Source organism: Anopheles merus, chromosome 2R (genome assembly GCF_017562075.2).
Source record: "Anopheles merus strain MAF chromosome 2R, AmerM5.1, whole genome shotgun sequence".
NCBI lineage: Eukaryota > Metazoa > Arthropoda > Insecta > Diptera > Culicidae > Anopheles > Anopheles merus.
The window spans coordinates 17,028,045-17,044,857 of record NC_054082.1 but is presented as its reverse complement, the minus strand read 5'-3'; the positions used below and the strand labels follow the sequence as shown (position 1 = coordinate 17,044,857).

At 47.3% G+C, this 16,813-nt stretch overlaps 1 protein-coding gene across 9 annotated transcripts in view; it reads right to left on the bottom strand.

The window, feature by feature from the left end:
- The window catches only part of LOC121588067 (octopamine receptor), a 29,399-nt gene extending 26,540 nt beyond the window's left edge, over positions 1-2,859 (bottom strand). The window contains exons 1-2 of one of the 9 annotated variants that reach the window (XM_041905602.1): positions 2,704-2,859; positions 398-888 (exon numbers count right to left, since the gene is read on the bottom strand). The gene's annotated coding sequence lies outside the window, so the exon portion shown is untranslated. The other 8 variants (XM_041905601.1, XM_041905609.1, XM_041905605.1 and 5 more) reach the window with 8 other exon arrangements.
- Between the last annotated feature and the right edge of the window lie 13,954 nt (positions 2,860-16,813).

Genomic DNA, 16,813 nt, shown 5'->3' with positions numbered 1-16,813 from the left:
GCAGCACGCTCGAGGGCAATCTGGATGTTTTGGGGATTCGCTTTTTTTTTGATATTATTTTCGGTTTTTGTTTGCAGATGTAAATTTTTCAATTTATCTTGCGACTTCCGGCCGACTGACCACCGCCGCCGGCCCGGTCTTGATTAGGCAGCAGGGCCCTGCCAAGGTAGCGCATAAGGGTAGCGAGCGATTTTGTTGTTGTACGCGTCGTCTCCTCCTCGTCACCTTTTCGCTCGTTGCCTTACCACGACAACGTTCTCGTTCTCGTTGGTCGGATGGCAGGGAATCTCCGAACCGAACAAACAGCCTCGAGACATTGGAAATCATAAAAATTATTTATACTTGCACACACACATACACACACACACACACACACACACAGACAGAGATAACTTACACGCGCAGGGCTGCTGGTTCGCTCGTCTACTGGCGTGATGCGTACTCGTGACGGCACGACCTGTGGCACGGACGGCGACGATGGGCCAATGATGTAACGGGCAACGAAAATAGCCCAAGACGGTACCGGTGGTGGCCGCCGCTCCAATCTGCCATCGTTTATCGCCAGGGGCGGGCCCCGCGGTCCGAACGCCGCGGAGCAATAAGTCACGACGCGCTACCGTTGGCCGTTTAAATTAGTCTTCCGGCGCGGCTGGGGATCGTGCTACAGGCGGGCAGATCGGTGCGGGTTGCATTCAGACAAACCATCCGCTTCACTTGCTATTCTACCGTGGTACGTACGCACACACACACACACACACATACACTGGTCTATATCGGTTGGTTTTGTTGTGCGCTTTTCGGCAGTAACATTCACTTTGCGGTTTCAATGTTCACGATTTCACTGATGCTCTCGCCCTACCGTAGCACGGAGAAAATCGCATCTGGATGCTGAAATGGGATAGAAATCACTCACCTCGATCAGACACACATACGCACACACACACAAACAAGCACACACAAGCACAAATGGCACAGTACACTTTCTCCAGACACAAACGCCTCCCGAACGAATGATTTCCCTTTCAACCCCCGGCGTAACATTGACAACAGTGATGGGGGAACGAATTTTTCACGCCTCGCCTGCACCGGGTCGGTCCATCATCGGTTACTTTGTTTCGTTCGAGTTGAATCTTTCTCCGGCTGCTCGGTTGCTAGGGTTCCACCAAACCAGCGCCGATGGTGCCAAAAAAATCGAACCTTGTTATCGAGTTGTCTGTCTGCCGAGCTGCCCAGTGCTGAAGAATAATTTATGCCCCCACTAGTTAACAGCGAAAAAACACAGCTTATTTGCACTTGTTTTCCCTGCAGGCTCACACACACGCGCGCGCGCACTCCAGCAGAAAAAAAAAACAAACATTCGTGTCAGTTGTGTCGCGAGCATAAATTATTCACCTCGGTGGGGCGAAAGGTAGGGACAGCAAATGTGCGCTGCGGCCCACTTTCAATCACCTGCGTGCATCACCACCGTGCCGCGACGATAGACGAGACGCGATCAACACACGTGTTTCGTTCGATGGATGGCGGCGGGACTGAAGACGCTCGCTCTGACCTTTGCGACACAGTCGTTCCTCGTACCATGGGCAGCTCCGTCCTGCCGTACGATAACGGTAGCACCAGCAGCAGCAGCAGTGATTGAATTTAACATCATTTTCGCACACTTTCTAATGGCATACGTACAACCCGACTAGCACACAAACACACGCGCGCACGTTGTAACACTAAACACAAAGTGGCGTCGCGTCTCTTGGCGATGATGGTGATGATGATGATGGTGATGATGTTGATGCAGATGTAGAGAAGGAGCGATGCTGGTATTGGACGATGCTACCGAAAAGTAACGTTTTTCACGCCACATTCGACAGCACGTGAAATCATCATCCCAAATTCGTTCGTTTGCTGACAAAGCACCGCATTTTATGCTTCATTTAAAGGTGAAACGTTAAAGCAACTAAAGGAAGTGTCTCGTTCATATTTATTTTTTGTATTGCTTTTTCTTCTAAAATTCACTCTCTCAAGCGCTGAAAATGACTAATGCGTCTTTTTTGTCCGGGTGAGAGCATTGTGTGTGTGTGTGTGAAAGTAAATCTAAAAAGAAGCAAGAACTAAAAAAAACAGACAGTACCGCTTGCTCATCGCACATTAACAGAAATGATGCGACTTTATCATCTGCTAATGTCCCTACACACATACATAACAACCTCAATCCCACCACTCCTTCCACCTGTAGGACGGGTACACGTAACGGGTCGGTTCAGTATGCCGGGAGATAAACCAGATGAACCACCATTATTACGCGCCTTGTGCTATGCTTACAATTTGTGATTACTTTTAGCCCCCGAATACGAACGCGGTCGTCATCGTGCCCCCGAGAGACTCGCGAGACAAAACCAAAAAAATAAAAAATAAAAGAAAAAATTGAAGACGTATTACGGCCGTACAGCAGCACACCTGGCAGAGGACGTCAGTTTACTCCCGTTACAACCACACAGAAACACACACATACACACATAAGAGCACATACATCCACAGAACACCACACACAGTTGTTTAGGTGCTGCTGCTTCGTTCAGCGCGGCAAGCAACCAAAATTCAAACGAAACTTTTGCCTCCTTCTGTTTTTCCCTCGAACTGGCCAAAAACACTCGTGATTTTGTTTGCTCAAAGCCCGTTCCACTTTTTTTGTTGTTGTTCTGTTTCACTTACAACTCGCTTCTTACTTTGATCGTACTACGGGGGTCGGTGTGTGTGTGTTTGTCTTGCGGGAGCCGATGAGTTGAACCCTCCCGGCAGACGCGATAGACAGCAGGCACGCGCGGCAAGCGCAACGCGACACAGCGACACTTCCGGCGCCGTTCAGACACAGAATCGAACTGACCGGCCCCCGGTACGGTGGCCTGCTGGAGCCAGCGCACGATGCACTCGGGCGATCGTTTCGTGCGCTCGTCGTGTTGTTTACATGCTCGTTCGCAAACGGATCTCGAACCGCTCGTGGACACTCGTGGGCAGCGGTTAAGTTCGCCACTCCCGAGAGTGGCACTCATTTTCACACTGGAAGAATGAACACTGCCGTGAGAGCACTCGCGTCTTAGGGTAGGAATGCTTCCGAACAGCAAGAAATAAAGGAACCACTTCTATCATCCCTAGCGTGCGATTCCGGTTTTCCCTTCCTTCTTCAAGGAAAAAAGGAACACAAGCAAGATAGAGAAAAATGGTAAAATATCAACTGCACTTGACGTTGATCGACAGAAACAGAGTGTGTGTGTGTGTTTGTGTGTGTTTGTATGTATTTGTGTGCGTGTTTCAAATCACGCCAACCTTGCAAACAATGCCAACACGTGGCCCGGCGGCCAAATTAGAAAACCATGTCAACGGTTAGTTGGAATTTTAGCTTTTTTTGCCATTTTTTTTACATTTCCCTTATTGCTTCGGTTCGATTTTTGTGTTCGACCGGCTGTGCCCGTTCGGTCATTGATGGGCGGGTGAACAAATAAGCGCCGTACCAATGCGACACTAGCCAAAAATCCATTTATAACCTTTATCGCGCCCCTTCCTCTCCCATATTCACATTTCACAAAATGACCCCGCAGGCATTGTGGCATCGAAAGGTTGAGTATATTGTTTCGCCTATTGCACGCCCCGAAATGGTTTTCCCGGTTTCCCGGTGTGTTTTATTTTCGTTGTTCCCGCTGCCGGGCTTTTTGGTGCGGCGGAAATGGAGACGCCCAGTCGCTCACGTAGTTCGTAGTGTTTGATTAATTTATGAACCGCAGCGTTTCGCGGCCTCAGTGAGCAGCAGCAATCTGGAAGGGAGCAGCGATAGCTTGCGCGTGCATACCTTACGACGGTAAACGGTGCTAAGGAAATTCGAATCAAAGGGAAAGAATTAGGTTTTCTCGCGCAACAAGGTGCCATTACCTCTGCTGCCACACTCGCTCGGGCCGCCCTCTTGGCGAATCGCTTTGAAGCTTTCCCCAAAACCAACCCGATCAAACGGAAGCACTTTGCTATTAATTACTGCGTCAGTGATGATCGAACATGCTGCAGTGCACCGGGGTTGGTGGAAAGGGATTGTAGTTTCGCGCCATCAGCACGCTATAAATCATTCAGGACGCATAGAGCACACGTGGCAAATGATGCATTACAATTTCACCCATGCACCTTTGATGCACACAAAGAAGAGAGGGGGAGAGAAAGAGAGAAAGAGAGAAAAAAGAAACTAAAATGTGCTTCTACATTGTGCTCCCAACGCTAGCGCGCACTTGACAATGTACGTACCGATCGAATGGTACGACCGTATCAGCCCATTATTTTCAACTTTTCGCAACGGATGAATCGAATTTGAGTGCCGTAAACCATTCGCCAAGCATTACATTCAATGCTTATTGAAGATGCTGCTCGTGCAAGGGGTACATATATAGAGCGCAAATGCTTGTTAGATGAATCGGCGGTGTGTGGCAGAAATCGAATTTCAGCAACCGATGCATTCGTTTGCCAAAGTTGTCGGATCTTGTGATGCGTTTCACTTCTATCTTCCTTGTGCCACACGCTGACGTCAACGGGGTTTTGTTGAAGGCAAAGAGCGTCCGCAAGCGAAACGGCGACACGCTTCCAAACGTTGCCGCGTGCGTGATGGATGCAAATCGTTATTATTTTCGGTACGGTTGGAAATAAAAATAAATTTTACTGCACTCGCCGGATAAACAGCAGTGGTGCGCGTGTAGCACGCGCGCCTAGCGGAGCAATGTACGTTTCAAGAGTCGCTTTTAAGCAAGACAAAGGATAGCTCTCGGTGGAGTGTCGGCGATGCTGTTGGCCGTTTGGTTGGTGATTTGATAATTTACATTCCCGTACAGAGTGGCACAGGGACCGTACACCGTTGCCCCAGAACGCCGGTAGAAGTTGTACTAGATAAATCACATCACCGTGTACATTATTCGTGCGCCAGTTATGATGGTTCCACAGGAAGCAACCCTTCTTGCTTTTAGCGCGAAAGCGACGGGAAAGCTGTGAAAAAAAAAACAAAAAACAAGAAGTGTACCACCATTTCAGAATCTGTCATGTTTCGTTTGGAGTAAAGCATTAAATGAGCACAAAAAAGAGACAGAGAGAGAGAGAGACAGCAATGGAAGGCACAATAGAGAGCAAAAAAGGCTAACCTTCCCGAGGAAAGAAAACAGACAAAAAATAAGCTATCCTTACCGTTTTCTTTTCTGCATCGCCCAAGCGTTAAATAGGGACACCCAGCTACCTGTACCGTGCAACAAAGTCAGCGCACGGGCTTAAGCCAACCATGTTTTATGAACTGTGCACGTTCACGGTGCAGAAGCAGGCGAACATTTTGGCGTAGTAGCTGTGGTGAAATGAGTTGTTTCGACCGAAGCGTTGTTAATGTAAAACTCTGGGCACCCGTTTTTGAAGACATCATTACCTCCCGGAGCTGAAGAACGGCGGAGGACAACACCCACAGCCTCCCGCGATGGTGTGGTACGTGTTCTTACGCCTATTTCCCTTGTGCAGGCGAATGCTTTAATGCTCCACGCGCTCGTTGAAAATAATTGTCGCCGGCAGCATCCGCAGCAGCTGCGAACAAAACTACTCTTTCCCTCTCTCGCTCTCTCTCTCTCTCTCTTTCGTCGGCCCTTTAATGGTACCATAATGATGTTGCCAACCCGTTAGAAGAATGGATGCTTTTTTAATTACGCAACACATTTTGTGGGTCATGCAACTCCATTCCATGGTGGAAACGAGCACTGTTAAGCTTTTTTTGGTCGAGTGAGTGAGCGGAGCGGAGCTTGAAAAGCAACTGCTACTCTCTTCTATTTAAGATGAAGATAATTGTCGTGTGTCTGTGTGTTAGAATCGATTGAAGATTGAGTGGAAAAATAAAGACAAAATGTAAGTGCAAGAAAGATGAAGCAGAAAAACAATCGAAAATTTGAGTGGTAATCTTGGTGGAAAAACTTGCTAGTAGAAAAAAGGTGCTTTTTAGTTTATATGGACTTTGCAGCAAATTATGGACTCATGGCAAGAGAAAAAAACGCACTTCATTGAAAAAATGTTGAAATTGTTGAAAAATGTTGAAAAAAAAGTCTATGAAATTGTTTAATAATTAACTTTTTGCGTTGATGTTTAAAAATCTCAAAATTTTACCATAGTTGAGCTTATCAAAATGGCTCAAAAGTTAGTAATGATTTTAGCTACAGATGAAATTTTTGCAGCCCATTTTTTGTTGAAATGTTTACATTTGGTTTTAAAATTATTGGCCCAAAGTTTTAGAAAGTAAACTACCCGTTTTGCATGGCAAAATATTGTTCGTTATAGCCATATTTGGTACAGCTTCCCTACTTGTGCAAGTGCTGCTGCGAAAGACCGCTTTTTTAGGGTGCTGTGTAGCTCGGGAAAGTGTGACCTTTCATTAAACATACTCGATTTTCACTTGCATGGGCAAAACTGTTAGCGTTCGCTTGTTGGCGAATGTTTGCATAGATGGAAAAGCCCGTCAGAACTCATCCCAATTGCTGACCGGAAAGGGGCGACGCCTTCGTTAGTGCTGTTGCATTTAAATTTATGATATTTTCCTTGAAGATTAGCTAATGAGTTATGGTAGGTGGGGGTAGACATCCTTTTCTCTATAACTTGCTTCAGGGGAGACCACAATTTGATAGTTTTTCGTTTTAGGAAATTTTAGACGAGATCCAGCATAGGGCGGATTTTCGTGTTACTGGCCAAAAACACCCCGGTGTGGGTATGTGTGCGTGTTGCCCCTTACACAAGCACGCTCATTAAATCAGTGGACAAATTTCTCATCCACAAAGACATGCTGGAGGGATGCCCCTATGAGCCTGGACGCATATGGTTGTAATTGGAAAAGTTTGCCTTTATTTGATTTCATTAGCAAAAATGCAAATAAAGCTTTTTGGATGTGGGTGGACGTGGGGTTGACCCACCAGCAGGCCAGTGCTGAGTGGCAAAGGCCAGCATAAATTTGTTTAAACACGCTCTCCGGGACCGCTCGCGGTGGAAAGGGGATTTCGCTTGGGTGGTACGGGATGTGTGGAAACCAGTGGATCGAATGCTTCAAATTAGAGCCCAAAGCTATAATTGGTGTGACCTTTTTTGATGTCAGTGGATTCTGTAGTGGATTGGGGCAGGAAGGTCGATGGAAAGCTTGTAATTTTCGATTGAAGGAAATGTCAGCAACAAGAATCTTCTGTGTGTCTGTGTGTGTATGTGCGAGGATCGGCTTTAATCGATCGCCAATAAATCTCACTGCACTTGGAAGGGAATGCGCAAATAAGGGGTGCCACACCAAGTAAACCATCGCTGGCATGTTTACCAATAAATCAGGATGATAAATGGTGTAACTCGATACATTTCTTGCATTCTTTGCTTTGGCTAACGAGGGGACGGGGGCTGGCGAAAGAGGTGAGCCAAATTTGATGTTCGGATTTGTCCCGCAGCTTCCAGTGGTGCGTACGTACGTGCGAAGGTCGATAAATCGGTTGTGTTATGCGGTTTTGAGTTGGGGAAATCGTGAAACGGAAAGTGAAAAAAAACCAACCCCAGCGAATAACAACAACAACAACAGCTCGTTCCGCTTCCAACACATCTTAGAATTGTTTTCCTTCCGTTGAGAAAAATCACGTCTCAGCGATGCTCCTTTTCCGTCACTTCTCTCTGTCCATAACCTCCCCATTGCCGATGGCGTTTACCAACAACTAAAAAAGCCTTTTCTCAAGCAACCCTTCAAGTTACGCTTCATTTCGTACGTTTACCCTTTAGTCTCTTTTTGGGCTGTTTTTCCCTTCACCCCCTTTTCATTTTCCTCCTCCTCAACGGGTGTTCTGTGAAAACAGTAGTTGCAAGTGGGTGTGTGTGTGTGTGTGTGCGTGTGTGTGTGTGTGTGCGTGCGTGTTTAACTGACTGACAATGGCGCTTGGGTTTGTGGCTTCACCGAACGAGCGCTGGTCGTTATTTTCCATTAAATTCAACACCGTCTTGATACTATGGGGACGGGCGGCAGTGCGGGATGTCGATCGCAGACACCATCCGTTGCAGCCCGCAGCCACGACCAGCACTGTGGTGGTGGAGACATTTTTATGGCCTGTGTTTTCGCTTCACACTTTCCTTCCGGCTAGACGCAATGTCGTGGCGCGACAGCGTTCTGTTCTGTGGGTGGTTCTGGTGGTTCGAGGGCGGGTGTAGATTTGTCGTGGGCGTAAACCATCAGTTCCGTTTCGGGCAGGGGGAGGCAACAACTGCCCGTTTTCCGGGGTAGCAACACAAAAACGAAACCGATTGTTGTATCGATGCCTTGCCATGAAGCATCGCACAGAATGATAGGAACAGGAGGAAGAAATTGTTAGAAAGACGTAGCATAGAAAGGAGCGTTTGGGAGAGAGTGTGAGAGAGAGAAGGAGGAGGAGCGGGGAGGAAGGAAGAAGATGAAAGGACTTTCCTTCCTATTTTGGTTATAAGTTTGATTTCATCGCCTTCTCGTAAGTCCTGCATTCTTGGTAGGAAATAAGTGTAAATAGCCACTCTCGTGCAACTGTTGGTGTAGATGTTTTTTTGTCGGTAGTAGAGAGTGGTCTTAGTGAAGGCTAACCAGGAAAGATATGATTGCTTCCAATTTAGCAACATAAAAACAGAAACGCTTCCAAACAGTGCATACAGTAACATCTAGTCCCGTCTCAGAATGATTGTGTAAAAAAAAAGAAAACCTTTAAAAAAGATTTTAACACAAAAAGTTTCCCCAACAAAAAAACCAAAACAAAATTGAAATACCAAGTACGCGAGTGTACATTAAGTATGAGATTTGTTTGGATACACCACCCCAAGGGTTGGTTCGATTTTGTCAGAGCAAACGGAAGTGCTGTTTGTGTACAAGTTTAAGTGTCTTCATTTTGTTTGTTTGTTTGTTTGTAATGATGTATTAATGTTAGTATCAACAGAGAAAAGGTCTCCAAAGTATGTTTCGCAAGATTGATTGCACGATTGCTCTTAAACTGTTACGGGTGGTCGTACTGCTTTCGTTGAAAAACACAAAAAAAAAACATTCCCACCTCCGTTGGGCGTCTTCAATAAATGGAACGAACAATTTCTTTTCCCCACAAAATAACGAAATTGCAGTCAAGCTTTACGGCCATAGTGCTGTCGGCCGGTGTCCCACGTACCAAAGATGAAACGGACGGGCCTGTGGCTGTGGCTGCATCGCGCCCAAACCGTCCACAGTGTGTAATGCCTTCACTATGCTTAATGCTAAACTGCTTGGAAGCAATACATCGGCCCACGTGTTGCTGATGGTCGCTGTGAGCGCAAAGAATGGCTGCAACAAAATTCGGGGCCCCCCTGTGCAAACGCAAAAGCTCCCGGGGCCAGGGGCATGGTTTGGCCGTACGGTAACGGTAGCTATATGGTTTCAATTCTTCTCGAGAGTCAACATCCTCCAGCCAGTCTGCATATAGCTGACTAAACACGGACAAACACAAAACAGCGCCACACGTTGCCCCTGCTCAGTGTGCTACTTGGTTTGAGCAAAACGTGAACTTTCACCGTTCCGGATGCTTACCGACCGATTTCACTTTTGGAAAGATTTATTTTTTGACATACAATGACACACACACACACACACATGGGCTAGTCGGAGACAAGGACACGTTTATCCGCTCGGCTCGGCTAGAAAGGCAGAGGGAGGGAAGCATCAGGAGAAAACCAAACACAATGCCACAGCCGGTCGTCGGGCCTTTCCTGTTGGGCGGCGAGCAGGACCCAGCACCGCGCACCGTACGAGGTTGATGGTTTGAATTGAATGGCCCCGAACGAATGTATGGCAGGAAATCGATGCCTCTCCGCTGCCATGGCCGGGCTGTGTAAATATTTCATCATTTCGTTCGCCCACTTAGACGGCAGCCGTCGATCACGGGTGACAGTGTCGGATGACAGAGTTGGCGGAGGGATGGGACCGCCAAGCAGTTTGGCACTTGGCACTTGGTTTTTCTGAGCCCCTGGAACACCGACAGTGGGAGCGGACAATCAGTGCAGAAAAGCATTCATTTTGAAGCAGATTTTTAATGTAATAGGGAGCAGCAGCACGTTAGCGTTTGTTTGTGCGATAATGCAAGTAAAAATAAAAATGAATATTTTATTCATAGCAAACGATTAGCAACTCAAACGATAATCGTTTTTAATTAGGCAAATAGCATGCGCATTAAACTGTGCTTAAACGAAGCAATGCTAATTATCGCATTCGATTCGCTGGGGGTCGCCTTCACACGCTGTTTTTGAGTGGCTCCTCTCAATTAGATCAATTATTGAGCGAGAGAAGTGTTTGCGGAGCCAAAAAAAAACGCAAATCGCAACCAATCCAATGGCACAATCATTGATGTTAGATAATTCTCATCAATAATTATTGTCATAACGAGAGTGATACCAGAAAGGGGAGGAAAAAGATTAGCAGCATGATGAGCCTTTCACGTGCAGGCACACGTATACCGACAGCACATTCCCCTCTCCACCCCTTCTGATGTCTAGATTGCGTATTAACCTTCACAGTAATGCAGCAATCCGCAGCTTTGGCTGTCAAAACTGCCAGCCCGCTGACAAGGACACATGGCTGCCGGTGGATGATTGACACTGGTGGATAAACTGGCTCGCTTTACCCGGGAAAATGTGCCCACGACGCTCGAATGGCGTCCTGCAGGGAGGATGAATTATAAATGCTGCCTGTGCCGCACCATGGCCTGTGGGTTAAACGCACAAAACTGGCGCTGGTGGCGCTGGTTAGCAGTGACGATCCCAACAATTCGCGCGAAATGGATGGAATCGCTTGCCTGCCCGGTTGGTCGCCTTTAACGAGTTAGGCAAGTCGTTCCATCCCTCTCCACTCTCCAAAAAAAAAAAAAAAAAAAAAAAACAGGGATTAGAAAAGTGGTTCTTGCTCGTCCCGGGTACTCGTCGTGGCTTTCGGCATTCTTCAAGCAAGGCGCACTGACACGCAGCAAAGGGATAGGGCAAAGTGGGACAAAAGGGGCATGCAACTAGAGTAAAATCCGTTTCTGCTCCAATTAGCATCGAGCATCTTCGACGCGGGTACATTGGTGCGTTGGAGGGAAGGGAAGGCGAGAATCGTTTTCCGCCCATTCCGCACTGGCCGTGACCGTGACAGACACAAGCGCACAAATGGAAGGTGCGGGGCCGGAAGACTCCACAGTGTGGGCGAAGAATAAGACAGATTTCTTTGCACTCGAGCGCACTCGAAAGCAAGTGCAAACGAGCGTTGGCGGAAGAGAGAGAGAGAGAGAGAGAGAGAGAGAGAGAGAGAGAGCAAGAGTAAGAACGACAGGAACGAACGAGCGAGCGAGTTGAGCGCAAATTTACATACTAAGAAATGAGATTTCCGGCGAGTGGCGAAAAGTGCGAATGCCGCTGGGAAATTACGCCCAATGCGTTCGTGTGCGTTGCTTTTGGCTGTTGGAATACGGGAAGCAAAACTAGAACCAGCATAAGAAGCAGCAAAAACACAAACCCATCGACACTTGGTCCTGAATGCCAATGTCGGAAGAATGGCGGCAGGTTGTACGGGAAAGGGGGTGAGGTTTAAGGAGGAAAAAATCATTTGCCAAGCAGGGTTGCCCTCACAGCACTGTCAATGACGGATGCGATGATTGAGCCACTGGTTCTGGCTGCTTGTCCCAGTATGTCTGTGTTTGTATGTGGTTCTCTCTCTGTCTCTCACACTGTTCCAACACTCGCCCCTGCTCGCCCATCGGGTTTTTTTTTTTGTAAATTGTCAGTCAAGTGAAAATGTGTGGAAAACGACAGGTCATTTTCGCGCAAGTGACAGGGCGGCGCACCGTTTGCTGCGTACTGGGCCGCGTGTCGAAAATTGAATCGCACCGGGCGCCACAGTCCATTAGTGGACGGCTGGCTGGAAGCGCTAGCCGCTGTTATTTAAATCACGACCCGGATGCTGGCTGAAGAATTTGTTATTTCCAATGAGGTTTGAATGGCATCGTTGAATTTGGGGCAGCCGGTTTGCTTCTGGCAAATGGGACGATTGTTCTTTCCTTGTTTCCTTTTCGCTATGCTGCAAACACTTTTCGCGAAAACCATTTGGCGCATTGTGTACAGAGTTTAATGTGCTTTCTTTTATGTCACCGCTTCGTTGATGGGCAAAATGTGCCCGTTAACTACTTTCGGCCACATTCCATTAATATTCCGGCCATGCTTTGGTCCGTTGTGATATTCAAATGTCGCCCGGTTCGTTGACGGAAAGCATTTCATTTTACGGAAAGCATTCTTGCGTCTCTATCATCTTTGCTTCATCTTGCCTGGCAGCGCAACCGTTGCCATGGTGGTGACGGGTAATAAGCTTCCGGATTTGTGGTAATGTGTTTCTTCCACGTGGTAGCTGGATGGATGTTGCTGCCTCGTTTGGTTTTGCGCGAATGCAAACGTCCTGCGTCCTCCGTCTGGCAGTGGATGGAAAATGCATTGTTTCGACATAATTTTCTTTTAAAATTTAATTAACCCTGTGATGTGCGTTGTGCACACGGGTGTGTGTGGGTGTTTGTGAGCCACATAAATACATCCCAATTAAATTCTGCACTAAGGTGTGTGTGAGGTAAATGTATGGTGCGGAAAAGATGAGATGGAAGACGAAAGCCACACGAAAAAAAACAGAGAACCGTGTTGTACCTCTCAAAAGTGTACGAAGCGATGTAAAATTTGCTTGAATATACGTTTCATTTTGCAACAACTGCACAGGTTGCGGTGCGCACGTAACATAGCCACCTTCTTTCCAAGACAAAACTAGCAAGCATCTAGTGCCGAAAGTCCCAGCCCTATTAGGCTACGAAAACACGTATGAGAGCAGCGCCCACGTTAAACGTTTGCTTTGTCGGGTCGTGAGCATTACGTTGAGTTGAAAATTTCCCTTGCGACTCACTGCGCTGGCTGGGTCGTCTTGCTCCCCCATTGGACCACTTACGAGCGTTGGTGAATCGATACGAGCGGGAACGAGACGCCTCATTCTTAGCTTTGCTGCGCGCCTCCGGAAACGGTAAAAAGGCTCCCCGTCAATGGGATATACGCTTTTGCTGCTGCTCCCACTACGGCAGCCGAATTATTAATGAAATGGATGAAGAGACTGGTGAGCCCGGGTGGCAGTTGCACGGGTAGTTCCGCGGGACGCCTAATCTAGCCTGAGTTGCTTTATGCTACAGCGCTTTTGTGCCCGTGTTCGCTTTCGAATTCGCGGGCCGCAATGAAAAGCAGCTTATTAGCCGGGTGGTTACAGCTCACTTTTAGCACTTATTCATGTGAGGGGGGGGGGGGGGTTAATTTCTTATTGAATACAACGCCAGCACATTATCGTAATGGAGCAGAGCTTGCCAACTGTCCTCGAGTTTATCCGCGTTGTGAGGTGCGACGCTCGCATGCTCGTGATGCCGTCGACAGTTTTCAGAGAAAACGGAGCCTGCAATAAATATGATTAATCACCTGGCTTTTCCACTTTCCATCTACAACTGTCGTGCTGTTCGTTGAAGCGTGTTTCTAAAGCTTTACAATCTTCCAACCATAGCGAGGGCAGGTCAATAACGATGTGTATGCATATAATTTTGGCAGTGATGCGTGTCGTTGTCAGGCCTCATGGTAGCGGCAAGCGATGTAAGATAAAGGAAGGACATTAACATTCCGTCTTATCGAGAAAATATTGTTTCATTGCGTTTGTTTAGAATGTTTAAAAACATCCGTTTCTTTGTGATTCTTGAGGTCAGGATATGTTTGTGTGCAGTTTGGTTGATTATACAATGCGCTGAAGCATTCAATCAGTATAATTGTATGTGACTGTGTGTGTGTGCCATTTTCTGGTCACTAGTAAGTATTATATCCTTCTGGAAATTGAAAAGCTTAACCCTCCTTTTGTATCGCGTGTAACATATTTCCCTTTTTTCTTCTTTTTTTCTTTTTTGCTGAATGGGAAGCCCAAATTTCACGCAAAACCAAAACAAAGCACAAACCCTCCTCCTCCTCTCCTTGGTTGGTTCCGCTCGGAATGCTAAATTACGCATTATTACATTTTTCATTCATCGTTTGCCTGCACCGGCAAATGTCAATTGCTACCCTCAATTCCAGGAAATGGATTTTTGTTGGCCTCCGTCCAGCCACAACACGGACAAGTGGTCTAATGAATGTTTGAATTCAAATGCTCTCTTTACCGCGCAAGGTTTTCCCACTCCGCCAGGACCAGGAGCACCGTACAACAAACAAGATTTATCTTTCCTTCCGGAACGAGTCAATCTGGCGCTGAAGCGTGTAAATGGAATCTTAATGGCACGGGAGCTTTAAAACGAGAAGCAACAACAACAACAACAGCAAAAAGAAAGCACGAACGTTCTCTTTAAAGCGCCTGCAAGTATGCACAGAGCGGCGGCAAAAAATCCTCCCGGGGGGACAATTTGCCACACAAGGATAATCAGTGTGTTTCTTTCATTTTCGGGCGTGTAAGGCCTGTAAGAGGGACGGTGGGGCACTAAAGCACTTTCAAACGAGTTCCATTGTTAGATTACTACACCCGCTCATTACAATGGCGATAATGATCGCAGCTCCGACGGCCCGGGCTCGGTCGGAAAGGACTTACTGTCGGCGAAGGTTTTAAGCACTCCCGGCAGGGTCGTGCGAGTAATGAAGCGATCATTCCTCCGCTTTTCCCTTTCCCTTTCAGTACCACTGCTACGCCAGGTAGCAGGTAAAACAGGTACACCAATCAAGGGCAGCTGAGGGAAGAGCGGATTTCCTCAAAGAAGAGCGAATAACAAGTCCCCAATTCCAAATTTGTTTCTTTGTTCAAAAGCCCCCAACCTTCGGCTGCCTTCGTGTTCAGCTGCGGTGAGATTAAAATAATAAATAAATGCTTTCGTACTCTCTCTCTCTCTCTCCTTGCTTCTCTCTATCTCTCGCTTGTTAGCAGAATCCATACATAAATTGAAAGTATGCATTTCCAGCAAACGAGACCCTCCCCACACACACACACATATCAGGGCATAATCAACCGTTGGTTCACGTTCCGGTGGACAATAAATTTGTTTTCCTCCAGTTGTTCCATGGGCCCGCGTTCGGCGAAATCCGTTGCCAAATAAGCCTTTTTTCAGACATGGCTGCCTCATACAGCCCACACACACACACATACACAGGGGGTAAAGGTCTTGTGGTACAAGACATACAAACAAACAGTTTGCTCGCGATAACAATCTGTGGCCTATTGGATGCGAGTTTTACGCGCAAGTGGCATCGTTTGCCAAGGCAGACTTGTTGCCTTCGCCGTTTCAACCCCGGCCATCGCGTTCGTGGTTTGTTTTATTCCGCTTTGCCGTGGGACCGTGTGTTGTATGAGCTGTGTGAGATGTATGTATCATGGCGTATCATGGGAAGCTTGCTCGCTGCGACCGAGCAATCTGTTCGCAAATCGTAGCGCAGATGTTTTTGGCCAATTTTTGTGGAAAAGTTGTTGTTTTTTCTGTTTTCCTTACGGCCTTCCTTCAACACCCGGGTCGAAACGGATGGCCCATAAACTGGTGCCCAGCAGTATCGCAGTACTGCCTTTCATCACTGCTCCTAAACATAATGCATCCCGTATGGCCATCAGTGCAAAGTTCAGCTTTTGGTTGCACGTTTCTCGAAAAATCCTCGCAAAACCCTGTTATAGCCCTCCCATAGAGTATACAGTAGGCACTGGAAACCGCGCAAACACCGCGCAAAGCCGTGATTTTCCCATCCAGCGCTTTCACCGCAGCCGCCAAAGCAACCGGCGACCACAGGAGCTGGTTAGTTAGCGAGCGAGTGTGAGCCTGTTCCTCCGGACTAGGTGCAGTGGCGGTCGGAACAGCTGTCAGCAGTTCAGAGCCATCGTGCGCGCATTGATAAAACCGCAACCCAAGCGCCGGAAAGGATTTGCCAAGTGGCCAAGTGGACATCGGTTGTAGACGTACGTGTTCAGTTTATTTGACTAGCCTGCCAAAATGGGCATGTGTGTGTGTGTGTGTGTGTTTGGCGTGGCTCTTTACTGCGCTGTGATGTGCGGCTTTTGTTGTGCAGCTCGAAGCTTGTGTGACCACGGTCAAGTCGTGTGGACAGCGCTGCCAGGCCAATTGGTGACCTAGCTTCCCGTGGAATCATCATGCACTGTCAATAACCTGTGATATCCGCTGATGAACGGAATGAACCACCATCGTAGTGGGGAGGAGGGAACAGGGGTTGATTTCCACTTCCCGTCATTCCGAAGTCATTGTGAAGACAGCGTTGATATGTTTGTGTGTGTGTGTGTGTGTGTGTGTGTGTGTGTGTGTGTCCCCATTCGATGTGGATTTTGGTGAAACGCGCGTAGACACAGGACAGGATATAGCGGGCTCTTCGCACAATTCCGGCACTGTAAACGTAGCAGTAACCGGGATTCTATATTCCAGCTCGGAACACGTGCATGCGATGGATGGAGAATTCTTTGCATGAGTGACATTTTAATTAATTTGCAATCATTTGATGCGCACACACGTGCCAATGTCGTACGCAACGGTTCAGTGCACCTTAAATGAAGTGTACCATCGAAATCGGTCGCCGTTTGTGTGTGTGTGTTTGTGTGCGTCTGCATGTAACATATTATAGGAATGTGACGCATTTTCGCGAAATGTGCCGAATAAGTGCTGATTGTGAGGAATGCAATGTCGCAGGGAGTAAATATTTTTCGAAGCATTCGAAAATCAACGAATAGGATGGAGTCAGTGGGTGGTCAATATGGTTTAAAATTACAATGTAT